General features: G+C 42.9%; 1 non-coding gene across 1 annotated transcript; it reads right to left on the reverse strand.

Annotated features, from left to right (window-relative positions):
* Window positions 1–107, reverse strand: LOC115696055 (small nucleolar RNA R71). The gene has a single exon (XR_004007653.1). It is a non-coding gene; the product is annotated as a small nucleolar RNA R71 (small nucleolar RNA).
* Window positions 108–7,336: the final 7,229 nt, after the last annotated feature.

Here is a 7,336-nt window from a genome sequence, read left to right on the forward strand (position 1 = left end):
AAGTTTCGAAGCGAGATCATGTCCTTTCAACAATTGGAAGATGAGACTACTAGTGATGCATGGGAAAGATTCAAGGAGTTGTTGAGGAAGTGCCCACACCATGGTATTCCCCATTGTATCCAACTTGAGACTTTTTATAATGGTCTCAATGCGGCTTCTAGGATGGTGTTGGACGCTTCGGCTAATGGAGCCATTCTTTCCAAGTCTTACAATGAAGCTTTTGAGATTTTGGAAAGGATAGCTAGCAACAACTATCAATGGTCAACTAATAGAGCTCCTACAAGCCGAAAAATAGCGGGTGTTCTTGAAGTAGATGCTTTGACCGCTCTAACCGCTCAAATGGCCTCAATGACCAACATTTTGAAGAATATGAATATGGGAGGAAGTGTACAACCAGCCGCTGCCATTCAAAGGGCAGAAATATCTTGTGTGTATTGTGGTGATGGGCATACTTTTGAAAATTGCCCCTCAAATCCAGCTTCGGTGTGTTATGTGGGTAATCAAAACTTCAACCGCAACAACAATCCATACTCAAACTCCTACAATCCGGCATGGAAGCATCATCCGAACTTTTCATGGGGAGGTCAAGGGGCAAGTTCAAGTGGAGCACAAGGACAAGGAAAGCAATCATTCCCACCGGGTTTTTCTCAACAACCAAGACCTCAACAACCTCACCAACCTCAAGGCTCTCAAACTAGTTCTTTGGAGAGCTTAATGAGAGATTATATGGCCAAGAATGACGCTGTAATTCAAAGCCAGGCAGCATCTCTTCGGAATCTTGAAGTTCAATTGGGGCAATTGGCCAATGATTTGAAGAATAGACCACAAGGCACCTTGCCTAGTGACACCGAAAACCCAAGAAGAGATGGCAAAGAACATTGCAAAGCGGTAACCTTGAGAAGTGGAAAAATAATTGAGTCAAATGTGGCTGCAACAGGCAGTACAGAGCCCTCTTCAATCCAAAAAGAGGGGGAAATGAAGAAAAAACCAGCAACTTCAGCTGCTGAAATTCCCCCAGTAGTTACAGCATCCAGTCAGCATTCTGCTGCAGAAAAGCCTTTGCAAAAGCCACCTCTACCATTTCCTCAACGGTTCAAGAAGCAACAAGATGATGGTCAATTCCGGAGATTCCTTGATGTTTTAAAGCAGCTCCACATCAATATACCATTAGTGGAAGCTTTAGAGCAAATGCCAACTTATGTGAAGTTTTTGAAGGATATTTTGACAAAGAAAAGGAGGCTTGGGGAGTTTAAGACTGTCGCTTTGACGGAGGGCTGTAGTGCCATGTTGAAAAGTAAAATCCCACCCAAATTGAAAGATCCGGGCAGCTTTACAATTCCAATTTCTATTGGGGGTAGAGATGTTGGAAGAGCTCTTTGTGACTTGGGAGCTAGTATTAATCTCATGCCGATGTCTACTTTTAGAAAGTTGGGAATTGGAGAAGCGAGGCCAACCACCATCACTTTGCAATTAGCGGATCGTTCCATGGCTCATCCGGAAGGGAAAATTGAAGATGTGTTGGTGCAAGTGGATAAATTCATTTTTCCGGCTGATTTTATCATTCTAGACTATGAGGCCGATAGAGAAGTTCCGATTATTTTGGGACGACCATTTCTTGCTACCGGAAGAACCTTGATTGATGTACAAAATGGGGAACTCACTATGAGAGTGAATGATCAAAAGGTTACTTTTAATGTGTTCAATGCTATGAGATTCCCGGATGAGATTGAAGAATGTTCACGTTTGAGTGTGATTGATTCTATTGTGGCTGAAAGTTTTCACAAGGAAGTGTGGAAGGATGAGAAGGTGATAAGCTCTCTTGAAGATCTTGAAGTTTTGAGTGAAGATGAAGAAACCCAAGTTGCTTGGGTTGAGCCGATGCAACCTTTCCCTAAATTCAAGAGATCTTTTGAGTCTTTAGAGTTGAAAGAAAGCAATTTCAAGCCTCCAAAGCCTTCCATCCAAGAACCACCAAAGTTAGAGCTGAAACCTTTGCCAAGCCACCTCAAATATGCTTATTTGGGGGAGAATGAAACGCTGCCAATAATTATTTCAGCGTGTTTGGAAGCTGAAGCTGAAGGTTTGTTGCTAGAAGTGCTGAAGAAACATAAAAGAGTGATTGGGTGGACTATGGCAGACATAAAAGGGATTAGTCCAGCGATTTGCACGCACAAAATAATCCTAGAAGCTGGCTGTAGTAACTCCATTGAGCATCAACGAAGGTTGAATCCTGTTATGAAGGAAGTAGTGCGAAAAGAAGTGATAAAGTGGCTGGATTATGGTATTGTATACCCGATTTCAGATAGTTCATGGGTTAGTCCTGTCCAATGTGTGCCAAAGAAAGGAGGAATCACGGTGGTGGCTAATGCGAACAATGAGTTGATTCCTACTCGAACTGTGACAGGTTGGAGGGTATGTATGGACTATCGGAAGCTCAACAATGCTACTCGGAAGGATCATTTCCCGCTGCCATTTATTGACCAAATGTTGGATCGTTTGGCGGGAAAAGAGTTTTACTGCTTTCTTGATGGTTATTCGGGTTACAATCAGATTTCTATAGCACCAGAAGATCAAGAGAAAACCACCTTCACTTGTCCATATGGTACCTTTGCCTTTAGGAGGATGCCATTTGGCTTGTGCAATGCTCCCGCGACTTTCCAAAGGTGTATGATGGCTATTTTCTCGGATATGGCTGAAAGTATTTTGGAGATATTCATGGATGATTTCTCTATCTACGGGGAATCATTTGGGATTTGTTTGGAGAATTTGGAGAGAGTGTTAGCAAGATGTGAAGAAACCAACTTGGTGCTTAACTGGGAGAAATGCCACTTCATGGTTCAAGAGGGTATTGTGTTGGGTCACAAAGTGTCTAGAAAGGGGATAGAAGTTGACAAGGCAAAGCTAGAAGTGATTGAGAAGTTACCAGCCCCTACCACGGTGAAAGGCATAAGAAGCTTCCTTGGACACGCGGGTTTCTATAGGCGCTTCATTAAAGACTTTTCTAAGGTGTCCAAACCCTTGTGTAGCTTGCTTGAACAAAATAGGCCATTTGAGTTTACCGCTGAATGTAATGAAGCATTTTCAAAGTTGAAGACAGCTCTTGTTACGGCCCCCGTGATTGTAGCACCCGATTGGTTATTGCCCTTTGAACTCATGTGTGACGCAAGTGATTTTGCCATTGGGGCTGTTCTTGGACAGCGGAAGAATAATACCTTTCACTCCATTTATTACGCAAGCAAAACTCTTGTTGATGCCCAGATTCACTACACCACTACTGAAAAAGAGTTGCTAGCGGTGGTTTTTGCCTTTGAGAAATTCAGATCTTATCTTGTGGGAACCAAAGTTGTTGTGTATACTGACCATTCGGCAATCAAGTATTTGATAGCCAAGAAAGATTCTAAACCGAGGCTCATTCGTTGGGTTTTGTTGCTACAAGAGTTTGATTTGGAAATTCGAGACAGAAAAGGGACAGAAAACAAAGTGGCGGATCATCTCTCTAGGTTGGAAACTAACAATCACAGCAGCCACTTAGAAGGAGAAATACAAATTCAAGACTCATTCCCAGATGAGCAACTGCTAGTGATAGAGCAAACACGGGTACCATGGTATGCAGACATTGTCAATTACTTAGTTGGAGGTGCCTATCCACCTGATTTTACCAAGCAGCAGCTCAAAAAGTTCCTTCATGATAGCAAGTTTTATTTTTGGGATGAGCCATACTTGTACAAGCAATGCCCAGATCGTATAATGCGGAGATGTGTGCCAATGAGTGAAGTTAGAAGCATCTTGGAGCATTGTCATTCAGCTCCTTATGGTGGCCATTTTGGTGGACAACGCACGGCTGCCAAAGTCTTTCAATCAGGATATTATTGGCCCTCTATTTTTAAAGATGCTCATGCTTTCGTTCAACAATGTGATCGCTGCCAGCGAGTGGGAAATATCTCCGCTAGGAATGAGATGCCTCTTAATTGTATTTTGGAGGTGGAATTGTTTGATGTGTGGGGTATTGACTTTATGGGGCCTTTCCCACAATCCTTTGGGAATCTCTACATTCTAGTGGCGGTGGATTACGTATCAAAGTGGGTAGAGGCAATTGCTAGTCCGAAGAATGATGCTCGAGTGGTCATGAAATTCCTTCATAAACATGTCTTCACAAGGTTTGGGACCCCTAGAGCTTTGATAAGTGATGAGGGAACACACTTTGTGAACAAAGTGTTGGCTGCACTCTTGGCAAAATATAGTGTAAAACACAAAGTTGCCACTGCCTATCACCCACAAACTAATGGGCAAGCTGAAGTATCTAATCGGGAAATCAAAGGCATATTGGAGAAGGTGGTAAATCCCAACAGAAAAGATTGGTCCCAACGCCTAGATGATGCACTTTGGGCGTACCGGACAGCATACAAAACACCTTTGGGCATGTCCCCATATCGATTGGTGTATGGGAAGGCGTGTCACTTGCCGGTAGAGCTTGAACACAAAGCTTTTTGGGCTATAAAGAAGCTGAACTTTGATCTCCAAGCTGCTGGAGAAGCCCGCTTGTTGCAATTAAATGAGCTTGAAGAGATGAGGTTTTTCTCCTATGAAAATGCCAAGTTGTACAAGGAGAAAACTAAGAGATGGCATGATAAGAGAATTCAACACCGAGTATTTGAAGAAGGGCAGCAAGTGTTGTTATTCAACTCGAAATTTGAAGTTGTTTCCAGGAAAGTTAAAGTCTCGTTGGTCGGGACCATTCACCATTGTCAAGGTGTATCCTTTTGGAGCTGTGGATATCAAGAATGAACAGTCCGGAAGAGTATTTCAAGTGAATGGGCAGCGACTTAAACACTACATCGGAGGGGAGGTTGATCGAGCAAAGACCTCCATCACATTGGAAGAGGCTTGAGGAAGAAGGCCTCGGGTTGTCAAGGCTTTAGTTACTCACATTTGGGCAACCCGAGTGCGGAGGAACAAGATTATATGTAGTTATATATACACTATGTAATAAGTTTGGGGTGTGCCACCCCATACAAAGAAAAAAAAGAGAAAAAAAGGAAAACGAGAGAAAAAAAGAAAAAAAAAAAAGAACACAAAGAAAAAAAGAAAAAAAAAAAGAAAAGAAAAGAAAAAATATATATATATAGCTATACATAGATACTGACCTATATAATTATATATATAATTCTAATTCTCTGGTGTGGTGGTTTTGATTTCAGGTGAAAGCAAAATGGAATGAAAAAAAAGAGTTGCTGCAATCTGGTGTGAGCAAAATTGCTTAATGAAGCAGTAGGTCCCAGTACAGCATTGGATTAGCATCGCTACAGCTTTCTGTAGCAGGGAAGGTTGCAAAATGAAATTGCTGAAGAAATGCTGTAGTGATGCTGTACTGGGAGGTCTGAGTTTCAAAAAAATGCTGGCAGTGAACATACATGCACTGAATGAGGGGTTTTCTTCTTAAAAAAAAAAAAAAAAAAAAAAAAAAAATCTATAATAGGTTTTCGTTATGATACATTTCTATGTTAAAAAAAAAAAAAAAAAAAAGAAGAAGAAAGCCCCAAATCAGCCCATCATTTTCAACAAGCCAACCCTAGCCGTCCACCATTGCTTCACCCCAGTTAATCTCCAAGCTCGAACCCAGCCGCACCATTCACCCCTGCACAGACCACTCCCATCCGCACACTACTCAACCTCATTCACAACCCACCATTCGAATCACCAAAATCGCACCAGTTCACCTTCGCACCACCAAGCTCGCATCCTCCGCCCAACCACATCGACTCACAGCCCGAACCACAACTCTGCATCCTTCACCATTCCGTGAGTCACCATCACTCGTCCATCCATCCACAGGGTCGAACTCGCCTTCACCACCGAGCCCTCATTTCGCACACCTTCAGCACAACCACGAACCAGCCACCGTCACAAGCTCTAGCAAGCACATTCGACCTCAGCAGCAAGAAGTTGACGCCTGTGCATTTCAGCCAACTCAAAGTGAATCCGGGTTTGAGAATTTCAATTCAAAATTTATTTGGTTAAACAGTGTTCTTTGGTGAGTATTGTGGCCTGTGTAGCTGAGTATTTTTAGGGTGGAGGAGCATTGGATTTGTGTTGTTATTCTGTGATTATACTGTTGCTAATTGGGCTGTTGAGAGAAAAAAATTTGTAGCTGAATTCTACTAAGCAGGAGTCAACATGCCGAAAATTAAGAGGTGTGCTCATAAGCCTCCTGAGAGAGATGCTCGAGAGGCTAAGAAATTTGTTTCACCAGCTGCTGAAAAGAAATACCTTGATTCAGTTAGTCACAAAGAATTCTATGTCGAGAGAGGTATGATAATAGGGGATGATGACTTTGGCAGTATGCCGCCATGGCTGATCGAGAACATCAAGAAAAGGAATTGGCTGCAATTTTGCGAAGACCCGGCATCTGCAGTTTGCCAAGTAGTAAAGGAATTCTATGCAAATTTTTTTGGCGCATGAACTGCCAGCTGAGATTATAGTGCGAAAAACTAAAGTGAAATTTTCTGACAAAGACATCAACCATTACTACTTGCTTAAAAATGTGACGTGTGAGTTCTCCAAAGATGTCGGTAAGCTCACTGATGAGCTGATGCACAAGATTGTGCCTGAATTGGCCACTCCAGAGGCAGTGTGGGAAATCGATGGGCGTGGTGTATTCCGTTTTAAACGGACGGATCTGAAGCATGATATCAAGTGTCTTTATAATTTCGTGCAAACTACCTTGCTGCCTACGTCACATGACTCCACCGTGAGTCGGGAACGGATGTGGATGCTCTATTGCATCGTGAAAGGCAAAAAGATTAATATTGGCAAGGTGATAGCGAAGGAGATTTTTGACTGTGCACACCGAGTAAAAGGGAAATTGTTTTTCCCGTGCCTCGTGCGAAATGTGCAGATGTGCCAATGTACCAATGTTGAATGATGAAGATCCAGTTCCACGAAAGGGGGTAATTGGTTTCGGGCCTGATCGTGCCCCAAGACGCCCCACTCCATCCACTGCCACAGCTTCCACTTCAAGAGATCCAGTGGAAGAGCGGCTGTCCAAGCATGAGGCCTTACAACAACAAATGTGTGAGCGGCTGCAGACTCACTGGAACTATGAAAGGGAACGAGATGCATGGATGATGCAACATCTTCGTCGCAGCCAGTCCAAAACAGCCGTTGCCTTTCCTGCTTTCCAGGAAGAAATCCTTGCACCTTGGGGCTCCGTCGACAACGAAGAGAGGGACTCTGGTGGTGGCAATTCGGATTGTTGAGGGAGTATTTCTTTTCTCCTGAATTAATTACCTTAGTTTAACTGTGATGTGTTAGTTAAGTGTGCTACTGTTTGTGTTTG

Source organism: Cannabis sativa, chromosome 6 (genome assembly GCF_029168945.1).
Source record: "Cannabis sativa cultivar Pink pepper isolate KNU-18-1 chromosome 6, ASM2916894v1, whole genome shotgun sequence".
NCBI lineage: Eukaryota > Viridiplantae > Streptophyta > Magnoliopsida > Rosales > Cannabaceae > Cannabis > Cannabis sativa.